The sequence below is a fragment of the Aulostomus chinensis genome, chromosome 4 (genome assembly GCF_037954235.1).
Source record: "Aulostomus chinensis isolate RoL2024-O1b breed Wild chromosome 4, RoL_Achi_v1.0, whole genome shotgun sequence".
NCBI classification, from domain to species: Eukaryota; Metazoa; Chordata; class Actinopteri; order Syngnathiformes; family Aulostomidae; genus Aulostomus; species Aulostomus chinensis.
The window spans coordinates 22,891,405-22,915,536 of NC_141323.1; the positions used below are offsets into that span (position 1 = coordinate 22,891,405).

Below are 24,132 nucleotides of genomic sequence, written 5' to 3' on the forward strand. Positions count from 1 at the left end.
GCGCCCCCTATGAGCCAGCCGCTACTGATACTGGCTTTACTGGGAGATCAGGAGGACAAAGCAGATCTTCACCCTCCACCTCAGATGGTTTCTCCTCACAGAGATGAGGGACCAGTTCAAACCAGCTACCTGGAGCTCCCTGAAGCCATTGTCCCCATCAGCTAACATCTGGATCTGGACCTGCACCGGTGCTGATTTGTGTCTTGAGTCCCCAGAGTTTGTTGAACCAGAGAAGCTTCAACTGGTGACGGTCGTACAACCAAGCGTGAAGGTGAGCCTGCATTGTCTGATCTGGAGCTAACAGGGGAATTAGCAAGTGCTCTGACTGTTCTAGAGTTGCTGCTTAGTTGAATTTGAATTTATTTGTTGAAATGTTCCAGTTTCTATGAGGTCAGGGAAGATTGGTGTGGATCTAAAGGTCCCTGGTTGGATCCCAGGACATTGTTTTGGCTCATTTGAACATTTTCAAACCCTCGTTGCTCAGATTTTACATGAATTTGATCATGACTTTTGGACAAATGTTCTGTTTATTAATTAAATAATCACTTCAGTTATGAATTAAGTGAGTCACCCAGACTTGGTCAATAATAAAAGTTAGTCTGGTTATTATCCAGTTTCCAGTCAGTTAGGACACACACGCACACACACACACACACACACACACACACACACACAGCCTGTCTGTGGTATAAAATGGTCTGTCACGTTCTCTCACATTGGAAGATTTCTCTGACTCCATTGTCAATAAAGACATTCTGCATCTGACACCTGAGTCTTGATCCACTGATTCCTCTGATCCACCTCTTTCTGCTCCAACAAGGCTAACATGGATCAGGTGGGTCCATGTCATCCAATCAGTAGGTTTCTCTTCTCAATTCATTTTCTTCATCCCAGTTTAGATTGATTCTCCTCAGCCTCATGAAGGAGCATCTGATCAGGTGTTTGACTGCTTGTTAGTTGTAATTCCATAGATTTTAATCTCAGATGTTATAGAATTAATAAGAACATCTTAAAGACCTTTGTCCAACACTTGAAACTCACCTGTCTGTGGAGGCCCAACTGGCCTTTGGTAGTGAGGTGGTGGATGCATGTGAATGAAATGAGGCTTGTGTTGCTGTGAGGAGCCACTAGAGGGAGACACCTGTCGTTCCTCCCAGCTGACAATGAGGCTTCACAGCTGCGTTTGAAGCTGTCCTTTATTAGTCACAACTGTCTTGAGCTCAGGAGCCAAACTCACCAAAAACATATGCAAGTGGCTTTGGACAAAAGCGTCTGCTCAATGAAATTGTAGGATTGTAGAATTCTATAAATGTAGAATATAATTGTAGAAATGCTCTCTATCACCACCCCCAACGTCTGTGCCAGGGTCTCTGGCCAGTGGTCAATGGGCTCCTATCACCTGCCCAGGATGGATCAAGCTTGCTTGTCTTTGTAATTCTGCACTTATTAGAGACCTGGAAACAAAGGAATGCTGAAAAAGAGAAAATAGGACCTCACACAAATGGGCTTGTAACATAATTTTAAAGAATTGTGTCAATGTGAATCTTTTACAAATTTGTGTGTGAATGTGGTTGTTGTGGCCGAGTGGTGAAGGTGATGGACTAGAAATCCATTGGGGTCTCCCTGCTCAGGTTGGAGTCCTGCCAACAACGTTAAAGTGTTGATGTTCTGGAGGAGACAACATCTGATCTTTTTAGATCCACGAGTCAAAGGTTTTCTTTAAAGTGCTGCAGCAGCTGAGGATGAGGGAGAGACAGAATTTCAAACCATCTTCGTGAGGACATTTTTAAAAATGATGACATTTTGCCACAGTTATTATTGACTTGGAACACTGCAAAAATATCCCTTCTCCAAAAACCCTCCTGTTCAACTTTGTACCCAAGTTGTCTCCTCATCAGGCACCACAGTGTCCAGGATGTTCAGTCAAAAAATCATTAGTGATTTTAAAAATGTCCATCAAACACAAAATAAGGCTTCAAATAGGTAAAATCACCATCTGTAGACTGGACCAATATGCTGATGTGATCCTTTGATTAGTTTAGGATCAGTCAGAGATCAAAGACTGAAGCAGGAGACCAATGCTCAGAACCCAGAGATCAAAGACAGAATTCAGACATCAGAGACAGAATTCAGACATCAAACACATACCTGATGGAGGCTCCACCCCCCCCCCCCACAGTTTCCATGTAAGTCGTAAGTTTTATTTTTAAAGCGCCAAATCACAACAAATGTTATCCTCTTTTTATTCTTTTTATTAAAGATTGAAGCTCCATACAAGACAGTTTGTAGACAAGAACATCACAGCCTGGGAAGCTTTCACTTCTTTTGATGGACAGCTTTGATTTCAGGTTCTACCTCTGTAAAATTGAAAGTAAAGTAAATGAAGCACCTGTGAAGGTAAAACTGATGATGTCATGACTTGTTCAGTCCTCCAACGTTAAAGTCCAACAAGCTTTTGATTGGCTCTGATTCTCTGTGGCAAAATCCAACAAGAGGAAAAAGAAAATCTTGGGGTTGTCTCACTTTTTTTCATAGAAACTCTGCATAGGACAGTGATAGGATGCTTGTTTCCTTGGATGAAAAAGTCTGGTACTCTCATCTTCTTAAACATTTACTTGTTCAATCAGGACAAGAGAATCTGAGCTTGGATGTCATTTTGTAGTAAAAGGTGAATTAAACTTGTAAACATCAGCTGGTGTTCACTCTGATGATGTGTCGATGGTCTGTATTCTGCCTTCTGTAGCACGATGCTGCTGGGAAGAAGCCTGATTATGTCAGAGTTGTGTTCAGTGGCTCCTGCTGGGTCCATTTCTGACAAATAGGCTCCAAAGAGTTCAGGTGTTTAAAAGGTGAGGGTTGCCATAAGCAGACGATGTGGCCGAGTGGTTAAGGCGATGGACTGCTAATCCATTGTGCTCTGCAAGCATGGGTTTTAATCCCATCTTTGTCCCAAGTGACTCTGGTTTCTACTTCTAGATTATTGAATTACTGTGAGGCTTTTTTTTTTTTTGGAACTTATTTTTTATTTAACATACATACAGCACAGATAGAACATGACAGAGATGCGCAGACAAATATTCCAGACAAGTGTTCAGATACTTATTCCAAGATACACATGAAAAAAAATAAATAAATAAAAAAAATTTAAAAAATGTTGATGTTTATAATTCCAATACTGTTTTCACTGGTGCCCATCTTTCAGCAAACTGTCCTGTTTTCAGCTGTAACCTTGCTGTGATTTTTTCCATGATGTATACATTTTTTACTCTATTCCTCCATTGTGATATGTTTGGAGGTTCTGGCTTTAGCAAGCAGGCTGTTATTGTCTTTTTAGCGATCAGAATCAAAATCCTCCACTAAGCAATCAGGTTTCTGTCTGTCAGATTCTCAGGTGGTATGCCAAGGATAAACATTGCTGCGTCCAAAGCAAAATTAATGTCCAAAATTTGCCCAATCTCCTTCCGACCATTCTCCCAGAAGTTCAACAGCTGTGGGCAATCCCAGAATATGTGCGTAAAATCTCCTATTAACTGACATCCTCTCCAACACAGTTCAGATGTGTTGCTATATTTTGAAGTCTTAGATGGAGTGTTGAAATATCTCATCTTCACCTTCCAGTCAAACTCCCTCCACATTGGGCTGCTTGTTAATTTGTGTCCTGCTCTGAATGTTTCCTCCCAATTTTCATCTGGTATAATCGTATTTGTTTCTAATTCCCATTTTTCCTTAACATCCAAATTGTTGTCCTTACATTCATGTTGTAGTACTCTATAGATTTTTGATATTAACCCCTTTTTAGTCTCCCCCTCCAAATACGACAACAGCAATTCCTCCAGCTTAGATGGTGTTCTACAAATATTTTCCCACTCTCTGTGCTTCTGAAGGTAGTGTCTTCATTGTAGAAATTTGTAGAAGTCATGGTTCGGTAAGTTAAACTCTTTTTTAAGTTGCTCAAACGACTTCATATACTGTCCATTGAAAACTTGTGCAATATAAATTAACCCCTTACTTCTCCATTTGTTGTACCCTGCATCCATAACAGATGGTAAAAAGTCTGGATTTCCTGCTTTTTTGGTGATTCTACTTATTGAGTTAGATATTTTCAGTTTTTTTCGCACTATTGACCATACTTTTATTGTTACCCTAATCCAGTCATTACGCATCCCCTCTTTTTTCTGCATCTTCTCTTTCAAAAACGGGAGTACCTCCAAAGGTGTTTTCTGACAGGAATTTTGTTCCATTCCCACCCACATTGTGTCTGTCTCCTTCGTGATCCACGTAATAATCGCTCTAAGTTGTGCTGCCCAATAATAATTTTTTAGACCAGGTAAATTTAACCCTCCCTTCTCTTTTGGGCAAAGAAGGATTTTGTATTTGATTCTAGCTTTTTTATTTTGCTAAACAAATTTAGATATGATTTTGTCTAACATCTTAAAAGTTGAACTAGAGACCATAATTGGCAGTGACTCGAACAGAAACAACAATCTGGGTACAATGTTCATTCTCACTGTTTCGATTCTTCCCACCATCGACAGGGGCAATATCTCCCATCTGGCCAAATCCTTCTTTATTTCTGTAATCAGTTTTCCATAATTTTCTTTTAATAGCTGTGATATAATGGGAGTAATAATGATGCCAAGATATCTAAACCCTGTGGTGGTCCATTTGAAATTGAACTTTCCCTCTAATTCAGTTGGATATTTGCCTGAAAGCATCATTGCTACTGACTTAGATTCATTAGTTAAATAACCTGATAATTCTCCATATTCATTCAGATTGTTCAATAAAGCTGGTATAGTTAAGGAGGGTTCACTTAGATATGTTCATATATCGTCAGCAAATAAAGATATTTTATGCTCCACTCCCCCTTCATCTCTTATTCCCTTAATATCCTTATTTTGTCTTATTGATTCGGCTAATGGTTCAATACTTAATGCCAACAGCAATGGACTCAGACAATCCCCTTGTCTGACCCCTCTTTTGAGGGGAAAGAAATCTGAACAGCATCCGTTAACTCTAATCCGTGATTTGGGGTTTTTATAAACCAATTTTACCCAATCTATAAATGTTGAATGAAACCCAAAAACTTCTAATGTCCGATATAGGAAGCTCCATTTTACCCGGTCAAATGCCTTTTGTGCATCTAAACTGAGCATCAAAGCGGGTTGTCTGTTGTTTTTAGTACATGATATAAGATTTAATGTTCTCCTAATATTGTTAGCTCCTTGTCTACCAGGGATGAACCCTGTCTGATCTGGTTTGATTAATTTTGTTATATATATCTGTATCCTATGTGCTAAAATATGAGTCAATATCTTCAGATCACTACATAACAAGCTGACAGGCCTGTATCCTTCACATGTGGTTGGGTCCTTTCCTTCTTTATGTATGACTGAGATAATGGCTTCTGACCAAGATGTTGCTGGGTCACCTGATGTCAGGGCATAATTAAATCCTTTGAAAAGGGCTGGTGTAATCTCCTTCGCAAAACACTTATCAAATTCTCCCGAGAGCCCATCCGTGCCAGGGGATTTATTATTTTTAAGTACCTTAATTGTATTAGCTATTTCCTGTACTGAGATTGGCCTAACCATTTCAGATGCCTCCTCTGTTAATAATGACGGTAAGTGCAATCTTTTGAGGAATGCCAGTGTTTTATTTTCTAGTGATTGCGAGTCAGGGTCATCATATAGATTTTTATAATATTCTGCAAACGCTGCTGCTATCTCCGTTGGCTTTATCATATATTTTTTAGAGTTAGGATGTCTTATTTTATTTATCGTCCTATTTGCCTTGGCTTTTCTAAGTTGAAATGCTAATAATCTGCTGGCTCTATTCTCCATCTCATAATATCTCTGATTCGTAAAACTTAAAGCCCCCTCTGCTTTGTAAGTTAATAGTTCATCGAGCCGTTGTTTGATTTTTTTCAGTTCGATAAGTGTTGAGTTACTTGATGTTCTTTTGTGTTCCAATTCCAACTCTCTAATTTTATTCTCTAACATATTTTGTTGCTTTAATCGGGCCTTTCTCATTCTGGAAGATATCTCTATTATTTTCCCTCTAATAACTGCCTTCCCCCCGTCCCATAAAATTGAAGGTGAAACTTCCCCTTTGTCATTAGTTTGAAAGTATTCCTTTAAATTTTGTTTTAGTTCCTTTACCACACTCTCATCTGATAACAGAGATACATGAAGTCTCCAGTATTTGAAAAAAGATTCATTACCCATATCTACCGTTAGCGTAATAGGAGCATGATCACTTATAGTGATGGTGTCTGTGCCACAGTCCAGCACTTTATGCATATGTTGTTGTGAAACGCAGAAAAAATCTATCCTTGAATAACTCCCGTGTGGGTTTGAGTAAAAAGTCAAATCCTTCCCTCTAGGGTTATTTCTTCTCCATGGATCAGTAAGACCTCGCTCTCTTATGACATTATTTAGTACCTTAGATTTTTTTGCACTTGGTCCCTGTTCTGGAGGCAATCTATCCAGCTTACCATTCTGCACTGTGTTAAAATCACCCCCAATCACTATCATCCCTTTCCCATTGTTGGCAAGTACGTTGGCTATATTTTTAAAGAATGCCGCATTTTCCTCATTTGGGGCATAAACATTTTGTATGGATATTGTCATATCGCTTATGGAACCAACCATCATTATATATCTTCCCAGATGATCTTTTATCACTTTCTCTGTATGAAATTGCAGGGATTTATTTATTAATATGGCTACTCCCTTTCTTTTTCCAAAAGAAGCATGAAATACTTGGTTTACCCATTCCCTTTTCAGTTTGTTACATTCGTTGTCATCCAGATGTGTTTCTTGTATCAAAGCTATTGAACATTGCATTTTTTTCAATTGACTCAGTATTTTCTTTCTCTTTATGGGGTGATTCAACCCATGGACATTATATGACACAAGGTTTAGCCTACTCATATTTGTTTAAGTGGAAACCCAGTAACTTTACATCTCTTATTAACTAATATAACTGTGCAAAAAGTAGCACAGCGAAAAAGACAAGTCTGCATCTCCTCAAGAACTAATACACAATAACAAGAAAAACAAGACTCCCAACTGTCCCCTGACCAGAGAATTGTGACGAAGGCCCTCTGGTGGTTCGCACTATGTGCACTTGCAACTTCTCGGATGTTGTGTAAAGTTGCCATTTGCTCCACAAAAGCAGTGATTTTGCTCCAAAATAGAACCAAAACAATATTTTGTCTGTTGTTTTTTTTTTTTTTTTTTTATAAGTAGTAAATTACCTCTTAACCAGCTCCATTTGTCTTCGTGTATGTCCTTTTTAACAGACACTTTTATTGATCATGTATATTTCAGGGCATCCTCTTCGTATGAAATACTTCACTTGATAAGGGCCCGTAGATCCGTCTCTGTGATGTTTGGCTGCTGTCTTCTCCCCCTCTGTCCCGTCATTATGGTCCAGCTGCCTTGCGCCATCACTCTCTGTAGTCTCTCGGTCTCGTCCTCCTCCTCCACCTGAATCCCCATATTCCTCAGCATGGGTGCAGCATCCATTAATGTGGCAAACGTCTTTGTCCCGTCTTCCAGAAAGACTTTCAGCTGTGCAGGATATGGAGATTGTGCCTTCACGTTCTTCTCCTTCAGTTTCTTTATAACTTCCCTTACTTGTTTCCTCTTTTTTTGTACTTCATTTGTGTAATCCTGGTTAAAGTAGACGTTACGTCCCTCATACATGAGCTTTTTCTTCCATGCTTCTTGAATCAGCCGTTCTTTCACCCTGTAGTTGAGGAAGCGAACAATTATTGCTCGCGGGGGGGCCGTGTTTTCTCTCGGCTTCGTAGTCAGTGATCGGTGCGCTCTCTCGAAATGAACCGCCATTTTATCAGGGAAGTTCATTGAGGACTGAATAAAATGAGTCACAAATCCTATGGTGTCGTTTTTCTCAGCACCCTCTGGGATTCCGTGTATTCTTATGTTGTTTCTTCTTGATCTTGATTCCAAGTCCTCGCATTTCGCGGACAGCCTTGCCTCGTGTTGAAGTAGAAAAGTGACCATTCTTTCCAGCCTCGCCGTCCGGCCTTCCGTGTCGTTAATCCTCTCTTCCATCTCATCTGACCGCTGCTCCAACTGAGCCATTTTCTCCCCCATTTCAGCTATTTTAGCTTGTAGTCTTGCTAAGGCTCCTTTGTTTTCCGTCACCGCGTCTGCATGTTCTTGGCGTAGTTTACGGAGCTCCGCTAATATCATCGATACCTCGTCTCCGGACATCGCCATCCCCGGTGCGGCGCTCCGCGCTCCGCCGGCGCCTGTATCATTCGCATTTTCTTTCTTAGCTGACTTCCCTTTTTTGTCCATTTTATTTCTCTTATCTTTAGTCTCTGATTATCCGCGTCCTCGACCCCTTTCTGCTGCTAATATCACGTTAAAGAGCTATTTTTACATTGGTTTTCTCTCGGAGCAATTCTCCCTCATGTCTTCTACATCATGGCGTCACCGGAAGTCCCTTCACATGATTTTCATTCAGAAACAATAGAATTGTCAAATACCACAACAGTTTTCAGCGTGCTGGTAAACAACATACACACACACACACACACACACACACACACACACACACACACACACACAAATAGTTTGTGTTTGTGAGAAGATAAAAAAAATCTACTGTGCGTCAATGAAGATAAATTGTTGAATATCAATCCTCTACTCATGCTCATGGGAGTGTAGTTGTTGTGGCCGAGTGGTTAAGGTGATGGACTAGAAATCCATTGGGGTCTCCCCGTGCAGGTTGGAGTCCTGCCAACAACGTTAAACTGCTGTTCCAGAGGAGACAACATCTGCTCCTCCTGTAGGTCCATGTGTCAAAGGTTTTCTTTCAAGGGCTGTAGCAGCTGATGATGAGGGAGAGAGAGAGGATTGGTAGCATGTTGTCTTGTCTCAACCATTCTGGTGTTGACCAAAATCTTTGTTGATACTCCAGTGGTGGTGAAGGTGATGGAAATGTTCCAAGTGGGACGGTTCCATGTTCAACCAGTTTCATCTGGAACTGAGGTGGAGCTTAGGGTTAAGTAGGAATTGGTTTGGTTTAGTCCCTGGGAATGTCAGTTGGTGTGTGTGTGTGTGTGTGTGTGTGTGTGTGTGTGTGTGTGTGTGTGTGTGTGTGTGTGTGTGTGTGTGTGTGTGTGTGTGTGTTACATGCAGACTTTCCCTTGTGACAGCTGATTTGGTTTGGACTCCATCTTAGTCAGGACATTTTGAGAAATTCTATCATGTAGTTGTAGTTACTTTGATTTACAACACTGGAAAAAAAATCCCCTCCCCTCCAAAAACCCTCCTCTTCAACTTTGTACCCAAGTTCTACAATTCTACAATTCTACAATTTCATTTAGCAGACGCTTTTGTCCAAAGCGACGTACAACACAAGCAAGAATTTAGACTTAATTAAGGAAAAGTCCATAGGAAGCGCAAAAGTGCTTCAGTTGTGATTTGGTCACAGGTACCGCCATCTAGTGGCAGAAGAAGTGTCGCCCCCCCCCCCCCCTCCCTTTTTTTTTTCTTTTTTTTGACAGACATACAACATCACACAACACAGTTAGTGCTACATAATCACTAAGTGCTGGGTCTTGGACCCTCTGACTTATTCTACCCCACAGCACAAAGAGGAGAAGAGTCAGGTCAAGTGCCTCGGTGCTCTCTGAACAATTGAGTCTTCAATTGTCTCTTAAAAGTAGAAAGGGACTCAGCAGAACGCACAGAGTTGGGTAGTTTGTTCCACCATTTGGGAACAACAGAAGAGAAGAGTCTGGCTAGAGATTTGGAGCAGCGCTGGGCTGGAAGCACCAGGCGTGCTGCTGCATTCTGGATCATCTGCAGAGGCTTGAATGAGCATGCAGGGAGGCCTGCCAGAAGAGAGTTGCAAGTTGTCTCCTTATCAGGCACCACAGGATCCAGTAGGTTCAGTTAAAACAAGTCATTAGAGATTTAAAAAAATGTCCATCAAACACAAAATAAGGCTTCAAATAGGTTTCCAATTTTATTTCATGTTGACACATTTTGTCCATTTAACATCAGGACTGCTCCCAGATCGTCTCCATGACCTCATCCCAGCACCAGAGACTTTGCTGTGACACAACAGCAGACAGCAACAAGGACTGCTGCAGTGCACTTGGTAATTGGATGCACTGAAGTCATCCAGTCATGTGACTGAAGTCATCCATTCATGTCAGTGATGTCACTTGGCAGGACTGTCATTGCCGTCACATTCTAGAAAAGAATCCAGACTCCACATGTGGCTCTCATGATAACTGATGGACCTCTGGTTGGAGGCTGGACGATGATGTTTGGTCTGGGGGGGTTAAGATGGTGGGGGTTGTTTCAGTTCTTGTGCTGAAGGCTTTCACCATGACAGTCAGACCCTCATCTGTCCTTCATGTTCCCTCAAATGTGCAGTGTGGACCTCACACACTGAAATTTAGCCTGAAAACTCTTCATGAAAAGCAGGTGACTCAGAGTCTCTGTGGCTCAATTGGTCAGCGCGCTCGGCTGTTAACCGAGAGGCTGGTGGTTCGAGCCCACCCAGGGACGATGAACAGGCTCTACTGGTTCTTAGGACTCTGTTGATCAGCTGCTGAGTTGCTACTTGATGTCAACATTGGTCTGTTTCATCCTGAGTAGTTTGATCATAGCAGAGTCGTTGCATCATTGATCTGAATGTGGACGGACAGATTGACCCTCCACAGCAGACGCATGTGACAGACCTCTTGATGAGACACTTTGTGGTAAAGCCAGATTCTCCCAGTCCCACTGACATATTTCAATCACACATGTTCAGAGATGATTTTGTTTTCCTGAATACATTTATTATTTTCTGATCAGCTTGTGGATTTTTCATCATTCTCCTCATTACCATACTTTAGGTTGCAGTATGTACACCTTAGTTAGTCTTGGGTTTCAGAAATCATACAGCATACAAATAATAGCAGGTTGAAACATATTTATTTAAAAGAATTTAACATGGTCACACACACACACACACACACACACACACACACACACAGCCTGTCTTTGGTATAAAATGGTCTGTCACGTTCTCTCACATTGCACAACAACAAAACAAACAAAGACGGCCATGTCCAGTGTGGTCCTGGATATGACGACTGGACTGCAGGGTCCCAGTATCACTGTGACAATTCTTTTACCAGCTATGACCTTGGACAAGAACTTCTCAGGAGGAAACTTGTCATGGTGGCACAGTGAAGAAAACTGGACCTGAGCTGCCTGCTGAAATCTTGCAGGTGAAGGACAGAGCTCCACCTCTTTGACAGACACCACCACTGTTGGCTCATGTTGTCAAAAAATGAAGTGTGTCAGTTTTTGACACACACGCATCTAAACACACACACACACACACACACACACGCATCTAAACACACACACACACACACACACACACATGCATGTTCTTGCACACAGAGACTTTTCCTCTGTTTTTGTTTTTTACTGGTTTTGAACCAGTATTTGGTTTCTGTTGGTTTGATTTGCTTGACTGGTTGTTGTTTGTTTGACCTTGCAAATCCATATTTTGGGTTCTGGCTTGTTCTGGTTTTCATTTTGTGTTTGTATTAAAGTTCTGTTGCTGAAAAAGAGACTTTTTTTCCTTTTTCTTGAAGTAAATATATGAGGGTCGAAACTGACCCATAACACCATGGATGTTACAATAGTTAATAATATTAAAATGAAGAATAAATCAAACCAATCCATGTCAGAGATGTGTTCTAACACCCCTCAGTAATGGTCAGGAAACACAACAACCTTTTGTTTATTTCTATGATTTTCTTGAGGTTCATTTTACCATTTTTTTTAACTGAAATTGAGGGTTTACTGACTAAAAAAAGGTCCAGAGGCCCACAACAAAATATTCCCATCAATATTTCCATGGATAAGGAAGCCTAACAAGGAAACCAAGAGATGGGAAACAACTTGGATGATAGAAAATTGTTTTTAGTTTATTTGACAGCTGATTGAAGACGTGGGTCAAAACAGACCTGTTAACATAAGAGATGGGAACAGAAAGCTAACACAAGAGGAAGGTTGAAGCTATGAAAAAGGAGTTTGATAAAAATCTTGAACTGACAGTAGAAATATCCTTTTGTATGTTTACCTTTGTTGACAGAAGTCACTTTAGCTTGGCAGTGAAAAGAATCTCTGCTAGCTTGACAAATAAGTGGCACAAACTGGGTTCAAGCTGGACTTTGGACACTGGTATCTGCAACAACTCCCATCAACTCCTAATCTAGCATCTCTGCTGTGCTCAAACTATTTTACAGAACATTTGACAGACCTGTGGAGCAGTGAGGACAGACATGAGTTGATCCACATGATCCACTGAAGCACCATTTTACCCTGCCACTGAGGTCACCAACATGAGCTGGAGTTGGGAATCTTGAACTGAACCTGGTATCACAGCGACACCTACTGCTGCAAAATGGAACAGCAACATTGAACCCAAGTACAGGATTGGAGGGAGACTGATGGTCGCTGTTTGGGTTTTTGAAGAACAAGGAGGGCTTTGGTTCAAGCTGGATTCTCAGAGACTGTTTCCCCAACCTCTACAATGGCATCTACACTGTCATCCAGTCAGGTGACTGAAGTCATCCAGTCACGTGACTGAAGTCATCCAGTCATGTCAGTGATGTCACTTGGCAGGACTGTCATTGCCATCACATTCTAGAAAAGAACCCAGACTCCACATTTCCTCCTATCTATTATTGTGTCCCACCCTCCTGGTCCTTACTCTGAATTCTCAGAGTTTATATCCAGTTCAGTTCTCAAAACAGATGAAGTCATGAGTGTCGATAAATTTCCTTTTCTCCACTGATTATATGTCAAGGTTTGTGTGTGGGGGTGGAGCCTATCCCAGCAGCTTTCGGACAAGAGGCGGGGTTCATCCTGGATGTGTCACCAGTCCATCACAGGTCCAACACATAGAGACAGACAACCATTCACACTCACAGCCACACCTACAGTCAATTTAGAGTATCAATCAGCCTCGTCCCCTCTTGATGTCTTTGTACTGTGGGAGGAAGCTGGAGTACCAGAGAGAACCCACACAGACACAGGGAGAACATGCAGACTCCACACAGCTGGGGCTCAAATCTGGAACCTTCTTGCTGTGAGGCCACATTGCTGACCACTGCACCATTTTGTCCCCTGAAAATGCCACCAGATCGTTTGGATTTCCTGTAAAATGAAGTACACATGAACATGAAGAGGTTTTCACAGGGCTGGTGGTGCAACGGATAGCATGACTGACTACTGTCAGAAGATTCTAGGTTCAACTCCTGGCTCGCTCACTTAAAACTTTATACTGAGAAGCTTTCACACCTGAAGTGTGAACCACTGCTAAAAGTCCCTGAAATCCTCCAAGGTTTCCTCCTTGTCTGCTGTAAGCATGAACACATGCTTACAGCAGACAAGGAGGAAACCTTGGAGGATTTCAGGGACTTTTAGCAGTGGTTCACACTTCAGGTGTAAGCATGAAGTGTGAACCACTGCTAAAAGTCCCTGAAATCCTCCAAGGTTTCCTCCTTGTCTGCTGTAAGCATGTGTTCATGCTTACAGCAGACAAGGAGGAAACCTTGTCTGCTGTAAGCATGAACACATGCATAGATCCTGCTACCTCTCACATGTTAAGCTGGCACTTGACAGTGACAGCAGGAGAACAAAAGAGCTTGGTTCTAACATTACTTGACAGCACTTTTTAGGGCCTGAGCCAGAAGAAACTTCTGGCAAAGACTCCATTATTTTTCCACTTTTTTTCTTTTTGCAATCGACACTGCCCAGAGTTGATTTGAGGAAATAAGACTCATACAATTGATGCAGTTTGATCAGACGGTGCAGACACACTTGACACCCAGAGAGGTGAGCAGGTTTTGGACCAAGTTGAAACTTGTCAAGTATTTGAGACAGAAAATGACAGAAAGCTGTGGCTGTGTTCTGGTTCTGCGTGTTTTAGATTTATTCCCCTTCCAGTAATGTCTTATTTCCAGCTCTGCTCTCCCTCAACTACTGTTTAGTGTCATATTTATTTTGCTGACTACTTCATTGACATGTGGTCAAAATGTCTTGTGTTTCCTGAAATTAACTGAGTGCTGCTCAGTAAAGTAGACATGACTTGAGATTCTATTCCTGCTTGGTCCATGTCAACATTCTTATCCTTCCTAGCATTGGAGATAAAGTATCAGTCAGGGCTGTACTTGATTAGTACTGCATATAGTACACATCAGTCACTGCCATTACACAGTGGAATGGACGTTGAAATACTGTTTACCAGCAAGCTGAAAACTGTTGTGGTATTTGACAATTCTATTGTTTCTGAATGAAAATCATGTGAAGGAGAATCATGGAGACATCCTAAAAATGGCTGAGGTCTGCTGAGCTGCAGCAGGTCTGAGCTGCTTTTGATGCCCAGATGATGAGGACGCAGTGAATGTTGGGTTTGGTGGAGCTGAAAAAATGCTGCAGGTGTTGAGAGGTCTGCTGGTGTCCAGGACTTCCTCTCCAGGTCTCAGCTTCTCCCTGCAGTTCTCACAACCACCCAGGCCCGGCCCTTGCCATTTTGAGGCCCTAGGCAAGATTTTAGGTGGCGCCCCCTTGCATCACAGTAAATTCAACTTCTAGTGTACATATACTCACAAGGAACTAAATAGTTTTGTTAGACTTTTTTTTATTTAAATAAAGAAATTTCACATTCAAAATACTCAATATAAAAAGTAAGTATGAAATAAATACAAAAATAAAATTAACTGAATATATGAAATATAACATAAATAACTTGCATAAAGTATTAGATTTAGGACTCCCAAAAAACAGTCTTAACAAGTGACCTAAATTAACTTAACTACAATATAAATGAGAAAGTGTACAAAAGTGCATAAAGAAACCAGTGTGCACAACAAAATTACTAGGATTTATTAAAACTATATATAAAAAGGTGATCTTACAAAGATCTCTATTGGTGTTTTCTGTGACTACCTTAGCTTAAACTATTCAAGCTCCTCAGTCACAACCTGCTACAGCTTTACTCTCCTGGTCTTCCTTGCAGCAAAGTCATCGACAACATCATCATAAGGCAACTGATTTGAGACCACATGGTTAATACTAATAACTGCAAGTCCACTGAGACCTTCTTGCATCATAGAAGATCTCAGATAAGTTTTTTAATTTATCATTAAATAAGTTAATAAGATAAATGCAGCAGCGCATCTGAAAAGAGAAGAGGAGTAGGAAACAGCAGTCTGATAACACATTTCATGGAATAAAATAAAATGAAATAATATAAATGAAAATCCTAAAAAATGCATGCATGTAGACTATACTATACTGTGTAATATACAGTGCACTTTTTCAGAGGTGCAAATGATATAAGTAATTTATATATTACTAATGATATCAGTTTTATTGTCATGTCAGTAAAATGCTAATTAGCAGAAGAAAAGGTATCAGTAAACTGCAGTATAATATATGTTTTCCTCTTAACATTGATGATGCACTTTGATATAAAGTTTACCACTATAAACACACTTAAGAATATATGAACTAACAAACAGCTAGGCTTACAGTTATAATATATAAAAGAGATGGAAATTAACAGCAATTTGATGAACTATTACAAGCTGGGAAAACGTGAGCCAACGATACGTCAGAATGTAAGCAAATTTAACATTATAACGCCTGCTGAATAAATCTCATATTTACACATTTACCTGAGGAAGGTAAGGTTGATGTTGTTACATTACTATTTTTCATAACAGCTCAGACCCTTTCATAACATAAGCTGATGTCAAGATGAACAGTTAGCTGGCTATTTATTGATAAGCTAACTACCAAGATAGCAAAGAGTCATTGAAAGCATTCCCGCTCAACTATAAATCGATGAAATTTCAATCATATTTATTTCCCGGTCAACTGTATCGATTTATAGTTGACCGAGATTTCAATGTAGTCTCGCTATCTGGGTATCCTATGCTGATGGTTAATGACGTTATTATCCATCATTCCGCGACAGAAAAATAATATCATGACATCATCTTAACTGTAACATTTACATTTACATTACCTCTGTCTTTATCGCGTTTTTCCTCCTCTTCTCTCCTTTTTTTTCTCCCCTGGGCACCAGACAGTTTGGGACGTTTTGACATGTTTTTATTACGTATCAAAAAACGACCGTTCCCCATGGAGCAGGTTGGTAAGGTGTTATTAGTCGGAGGAGGAGGGGGGACTGGGGGCGCGCGCGTGGGGTGTGGGGGGGGGGGGCGCGACTTAGGGAAAAGGGAAAATCATTTCTATTAGGTTATTGTTAGGATTTGCTATACAGTATATATATATCCCCCTTCTGGCGCCCCCTGATGGACGGCGCCCTTAGCATTTGCCTATACTGCCTATGCCGCGGGCCGGCTCTGGTCGGGTGTATTGCTGGCGTCGGTTCCTTCGTCAGCTGTTAGTATCCCCCTTTTCAGCATATCCTTCGTCGCTTCATCCGCGTTGTTGTATGTGGTGGGTCCTCCATCATAAAAGACTCGGAGTTTAGCGGGTGCAGGTGTTTGAAATCTGAGTCCACGTTCTTTCAGCACTTTTCTCAAAGGCGCATATTCCTTCCTCTTTTTGATGATTTCTGCTGGGTAATCATGGTCGAAGTAAATTCTCTTCCCTTTGATCTGTATCTCTCTTTTTTCCATGCGCTGCTGAGCACAAGTTCCTTGGTTTTATACACGAGGAAATATGCGATCATGGATCTCGGGGCTGCTTGCGGTGGTGGTTTTGGTCCGAGTGACCGGTGGCAACGTTGTATTTTGAGGTCAATGTCAGGGAGTCGCAGCTCCGACTTAATGAAATTCTCCAGAAACTCACATGCATCGTTTCCCTCCTCTCCCTCGGGGATCCCGAAGATGCGGAGATTATTTCTGCGGGAGCTTGTTTCTAAATCTGTTAGTTTAGACACAATGCGCTCTTGCTCCTCCAAAGCCTGGAGAAGCGAGTCCCTCGCGGTCACACTCCACTCCTCCACTTCGGCCACTCGCGTCTCCACCTCCTCCATCCTAACCTCCGTGTTTTTGAGTTCTGCCCCGATCTCGCTCAGTTTCTGATTAACTTCTTCTTTAAAGTTTCTGAGCTCTTCTCTCAAATCTCTTTTGATTGTCTCACAAAATCCGCTCAATTCTTTTTTCATGTCCTGGTGTCCTGCTTTTATGTCGGCGCGGATAGCATCTAAGCTAGCTTGTAGGGCGTCCATGGGAGCTGCACCTGAATCAACTTCTCTTGTCGCCATATGCTCGTTTTCCTCACCGTTTGGACTCGTTGTGGTCTTAGCGTTTCTCAATTGGTATTTCCCCATAAGAGTTCACAGGTATAAACTCGTTAGGTTCTCTATAACAGGGGAAATGTCGGACCGTTCTGGGAGCTCTCTGACTACACCACCGACCAGCTCGCCGCCATCAGCTGGGTCACTTTTATGTTCAACATCAATCCAGTTCCTCCACTGGAAAGTAAAGTCAATGCTGCTCCTCTGCTGAAACCTGGGATCGGACCAGGGACCTTTCGATCTTCAGTCTAATGCTCTCCCAACTGAGCTATTTCAGCTCTGAGTGAGGGCCCTGCTTCTCTCATTTTATAATCTCTTCCACTCTCACTAGAACTTAGAGAGGATTTGAGCTTCTGAAGTCATGACACATTGAACAGTTCTACAGGACCATTTTTGATGAATGTCTGAATCACACAAGCCTTTTTTGTTTGTCTTCTTCCCAGTTGCCTCAACATTGTGTGAGCCAATAATTCCACATCTGTACCAGACAAACCTCTGGTTGGTGGGTTTTCTGGATCTTTCTGTTCTAACAGTGTCTTTTATCTTAAATATGCCACTTTCACATGATACAAACACAAAATGAAAAGCAGAACAAGCCAGAACCCAAAATATGGATTTGCAAGGTCAAACAAACAACAACCAGTCAAGCAAATCAAACCAACAGAAACCAACTACTGGTTCAAAACCAGTAAAAAACAAAAACAGAGGAAAAGTCTCTGTGTGTAAGAACATGCATGTGTATGTGTGTGTGTTTAGATGTGTGTGTGTGTCAAAAACTGACACACTTCATTTTTTGACAACATGAGCCAACAGTGGTGGTGTCTGTCAAAGAGGTGGAGCTCTGTCCTTCACCTGCAAGATTTCAGCAGGCAGCTCAGGTCTAGTTTTCTTCACTGTGCCACCATGATAAGATTCTTCCTGAGAAGTTCTTGTCCAAGGTCATAGCTGGTAAAAGAATTGTCACAGTGATACTGGGACCCTGCAGTCCAGTCGTCATATCCAGGACCACACTGGACATGGCCGTCTTTGTTTGTTTTGTTGTTGTGCAATGTGAGAGAACCTGACAGACCATTTTATACCAAAGACAGGCTGTGTGTGTGTGTGTGTGTGTGTGTGTGTAACCATGTTAAATTCTTTTAAATAAATGTGTTTCAACCTGCTATTATTTGTATGCTGTATGATTTCTGAAACCCAAGACTAACTAAGGTGTACATACTGCAACCTAAAGTATGGTAATGAGGAGAATGATGAAAAATCCACAAGGTGATCAGAAAATAATAAATGTATTCAGGAAAACAAAACATCTCTGAACATGTGTGATTGAAATATGTCAGTGGGACTGGCAGAATCTGGCTTTACCACAAAGTGTCTCATCAAGAGATCTGTCACATGCGTCTGCTGTGGAGGGTCAATCTATCCGTCCACATTCAGATCAATGATGCAACGACTCTGCTATGATCAAACTACTCAGGATGAAACAGACCAATGTGGACATCAAGTAGCAACTCAGCAGCTGATCAACAGAGTCCTAAGAACCAATAGAGCCTGTTCATCGTCCCTGGGTGGGCTCGAACCACCAGCCTCTCGGTTAACCGCCGAACGCACTGACCGATTGCGCCACAGAGACTCTGAGTCACCTGCTTTTCATGAAGAGTTTTCAGGCTAAATTTCAGAGTGTGAGGTCCACACGGCACATTTGAGGGAACATGAAGGACAGATGAGAGTCTGACTGTCATGGTGAAAGCCTTCAGCACTAGAACTGAAACAGCCCCCACAATCTTAACCCCCCCAGACCAAACATCATCGTCCAGCCTCCAACCAGAGGTCCATCAGTTATCATGGGAGCCACATGTGGAGTCTGGATTCTTTTCTAGAATGTGACGGCAATGACAGTCCTGCCAAGTGACATCACTGACATGAATGGATGACTTCAGTCACGTGACTGAAGTGCTGTGGTTCTTCTGATGAAGGGCGGCATGATGTTTGCTGTCTCAGGCTCCACCAAATGTCCTCTTTAGGACGCCACAATGTGGCCTCTTCAGTGCTCCATCTTCCCTGCATCGGAGACACAAGGGTTTCTCCTGGTGCCGACCCGATCATCCTTCTACCGAGTGGTGCGGCGATGGATCCTCAGAGGACGCTGGGATCCTTCTTCTCATCAGTGCCACAGTTTTTCATGGAGGGAACAGCAGGAGCTTTTTAGTCATGTTTTGCTCGGTGTTTCCTGCTCAGAGCATCAGGATCTGTGACGCCATCTGGTGATAGTGGGTCATCATCTTGTTGTGTGATCGTGGATTCATTTATCTGCTATTTCAACACATTCAAGTTCATTATCCCTACATGTCAAAATACATTTGGTGTGGAGTTTTACTTTCTGGCCTCAATCATAATGTGTGCATTTATTCTTCATGAACATTTCTCAGCTTTGTAAGTTTATGATATTTTTTCTTCCTCTGTTTTCTATTCCATTGTTGTTGATGATTCTATTGCAGGTTTGAGTTCCCTGTTGACTGAAGCAGAAACAGGAACAAAAAGCTGGAGGTGGTCAGAGCTCCAAGTTGGGACGCTGATATTAAAGTAGGAGATGAACACATCCAGGTTAGCCATCACTCTCAGAACCTGCTACTTTACCTCTTCAGAATGTAGCAGCATAGCATAGCTTCCTCTCACCAGTTAGTGGCCCACTTTGATGTCTGGGATATGAGGTTAAAGGTTCTTTACAGCTCTGAATGAAGGGTTTATAAAGTGTTAACAATGCCATAAATAACACAAGCATTCAGTAATCCTTGATAAAGGGAGACTCACCATCAAGTTGGACCAGTTGAAGAACAAAAGGACTTCTCCACGATCACATTTATCCTCACTGGTCCATACTTGGGGACCTCTGTACTAAATGGAGAGTTGAGGAAATGGGCTTGTTGTGGCCCTGCGGTCCACAGACCTCCTGTACAGTCACCAAGAACTGGCAGACACAATCGTGATGGAACCAATTATTTTAAAATGACAGTAACAAGTAAGAAATAAGGCATTACAGCTTTGAAGGAACTTGTCCAGCACTGGTTTGTGAGTGGGTGTTGTCCTGTATTGGCAGGAAAAACTCCTTGAAATGTCATGCAAGTTTTTTCTTCAAAAGAAATGTGTAAAACATTCAGTAACATCCAGGACCAAAGACAAGAGAGGGCAATGCTCCAGGAGTCTTTGATCTCTGAATTCTGTCTTTGATCTCTGAATTCTGTGCATTGATCTCTGAATTCTGTGCATTGATCTCCTGCTTCAGTCTTTGATCTCTGACTGATCCTAAACTAATCAAAAGATCACATCAGCATATTGGTCCAGTCTACAGATGGTGATTTTACCAAGTGCACTGCAGCAGTCCTTGTTGCTGTCTGCTGTTGTGTCACAGCAAAGTAAGGAAACAGCCTGACGGTCCTCAGGAGGAAATTCAACAACCTCCAAAGATGGAGGTGAATCTAGACCTGCTCGTGTTTACTGTCCTTGATGAACTTGGGCGGTACTCTGGTGCAGGGATGAGCTCATTGAGATGATCTGGGATCAGTCCTGATGTCAAATGGACAAAATGTTTTTTAAATCTCTAATGACTTGTTTTAACTGAACCTACTGGATCCTGTGGTGCCTGATGAGGAGACAACTTGGGTACAAAGTTGAAGACGAGGGTTTTTGGAGGGGAGATGATTTTTTTTCCAGTGTTGTCAATCAAAATAACTACAACGACATGATAGAATTTCTCAAAATGTCCTGACTAAGATGGATTCCAAACCAAATCAGCTGTCACAAGGGAAAGTCTGCATGTAAACACACACACACACACACACACACACACACACACACACACACACACACACACACACCAACTGACATTCCCAGGGACTAAACCAAACCAATTCCTACTTAACCCTAAGCTCCACCTCAGTTCCAGATGAAACTGGTTGAACATGGAACCGTCCCACTTGGAACATGGAACCGTCCCACTTGGAACATTTCCATCACCTTCACCACCACTGGAGTATCAACAAAGATTTTGGTCAACACCAGAATGGTTGAGACAAGACAACATGCTACCAATCCTCTCTCTCTCCCTCATCATCAGCTGCTTCAGCCCTTGAAAGAAAACCTTTGACACATGGACCTACAGTAGGAGCAGATGTTGTTTCCTCTGGAACAGCAGTTTAACGTTGTTGGCAGGACTCGAACCTGCGCGGGGAGACCCCAATGGATTTCTAGTCCATCGCCTTAACCACTCGGCCACAACAACTACACTCCCATGAGCATGAGTAGAGGATTGATATTCAACAATTTATCTTCATTGACGCACAGGAGATTTTTTTTATATTCTCACACACACAAACTATTTGTGTGTGTGTGTGTGTGTGTGTGTGTGTGTGTGTGTGTGTGTGTGTGTGTGTGTGTCAGTGGTTTTGACTGAGTCATGAAGAGGAGGATTTCTCCATTTTTGTCGTCACTCTGCTACCAATTTTCAGTTTATCTCATAAAAATGAACAAACTTTGACATATTTCTTTCTTTTGTGTGTCAACAACTTTGGTCTTGAAAGCTCCTGACAAACACACCACATGTCACACACTCTACACTTTTAATCTGTTGAGAATGTAGACAAATTTATATATATTTGCTTAAACTGTAGTTAAATTTATACATACATTCACTTAAAATAGAGTGTAGGACACACAAGGCAGTTGTAATAAAGATGTTTCTGTGGCAGTTCCCAAAGAGGTAGGAAAGGTTCCAACACTGTATTTAGTTCATCAATGTACTTCTTTAGTGTTAGTAGCGGTACCGGGATCTCCTGCTTATGCATCCCAGGCAGAATCGATGACTTAGCTGCAAGTCACCTTATTTGACCTCTTGAACATCTGGTAGTAGTAAAAGGTGTTTTACAGAGGGGTCCCACAAATCTCCAAAGCACCAGGATTAGTTGGTGCCATTGTGACTCGAGGAAGGAACTTATAAATACTGGAGACAACACAGATCGACATTCCAAGATATAAGACAACAGAAAAACACTTACTATCAGCAGTGAAGCACAGACCAGACTGTTTACAGTGGACAGGTGAAAAGGTCACAACAGGGAATAGCGGGAGTGTAGCTCATGCTAGCATCACTCCCTCAAGCCAATTAAGTCAGAACAGAGTCCACAAGAATTTCCATGGTGGGATGAGGCCGTGAAAGATAAGAGCATGGCCGTAAATCGGAAAGAGGTTTTAATCTTCACAGCTGCAACAACATGGCCACGATGGACCAGAAGGGACTGGCATGGGGTCAGACAGAAGATCCTGCAACACACATGAAGATCAAAAATACACACTTGCACGCAGAAGCGATCACATAAGCACCTCCCTGTAACACATAAAAACTGGAGAAGGTAGTTAGATCGTTGGACTTCTTGCCCCAACGCCAGGGACGACGCATCTGAGTATGCTGACTCCAGCATAGGGGAAGACGATCTCCAGAGCTCTGTATTCTTTCCTGTTAATCTGAATAAATTCTTTTCAACCAACTGGAAGGTGTCCTCTCTGGATTTTGAACAGCGCAATACATATACTCTGTGGGTCCTTCTGATTGATTAATGATGACTTGTTGAAAAATTCCTACAAGAACATGAAACGTGTGGCCCCAGTGACCCTGCATGACATTTTTGTCCAATTTAAATTTGATTCATGACCCAGAACCACTCAAAACCCCAGAAAAATAAAGGTTTTGGTGCATTAAAGACATAAATAGTAATGTTTCAAGGGGGCTGCATGCACAGCAAATTTCTGAGTGAAAAAAATCTGGAGTTTGACACAAAGCAGTGAAGGAGTAAAAATTTTGGAGTTTATTCCCACATTGAGACTCCAGCTCGTGTTAACTGATACTCTTAAGCAGTGTGGGAAAAGTCGTACATTCACTGGGTGTTCAGGGCAGTGAATCACCTCCACCCCAGAGTTCATTCAACGTTTCTCTCGCTGCTACTTATACAGAGACAGGTACGTGAGCAATTGTACCTCTTAAACCGTTCTTAATGTTGATATGTTTCGATTTATGTAATATCAAACTGAATACTGGCCAGGACTAAGTGACTTGGAAGGAAGAACTTCAATTTTCCAACTCTTGCAGAACGTCATCAGTGAGGCAACTGCGTAAGCGAGCTTCTTCCAGTCGTGCTCATATTTCACGTATTAAATGAACACTGGCTCATGTCATTCCGTCTGGTGTCGTTAAAAAGTAGTTTTGCTAGCTTCACGTTCGGTTGTTTATTTTTTATTTCCTGCGCGTGTCGTTTTTAGACGAACTTCTGTCACAACATCGGACTGGACACGCCGCGGCTCGAAGGCTGCGTGACAGGACACCGGGGCCTTCACGAGAGGAACCTGACAGGTAACATTAACGCTTCACATTTACCACGAAAAGCTTTGACAAGCAACGCGACCGTGACGTACTGTAATTGTGAATCAAATGGTGAAAACACGGTCGGCTAGTCGTGCTAAATAATGTGATTAAATGCAGACTAAGCTAATGGAGAACACCAGTGGTAAGAGTGTGAAGGATCCTCCTCCTCCAGTCTAACAGATACACTGTCCATCACAAGCTTAAGCAGCCCAAGAAGCGCCACAAGTGATGCTGGATATCAACTTGCTCACCCTGATATGGACAGCACCCGTGCAAGAAGTGTAAGTGTAGTGATTTACATACTTGACAGTTTGCTAGTTGGTTAGCGTAACTTAGGATGCAGATTAAACTCAGGGGCTACAGATCTTGAAAGCCTCATCCTAAATGAT

At 41.9% G+C, this 24,132-nt stretch overlaps 1 non-coding gene across 1 annotated transcript; it reads right to left on the reverse strand.

Annotated features, from left to right (window-relative positions):
- Nucleotides 1-21,528: 21,528 nt before the first annotated feature.
- Nucleotides 21,529-21,610, reverse strand: trnas-aga (transfer RNA serine (anticodon AGA)). Its single transcript has one exon. It is a non-coding gene; the product is annotated as a tRNA-Ser (tRNA).
- Between the last annotated feature and the right edge of the window lie 2,522 nt (nucleotides 21,611-24,132).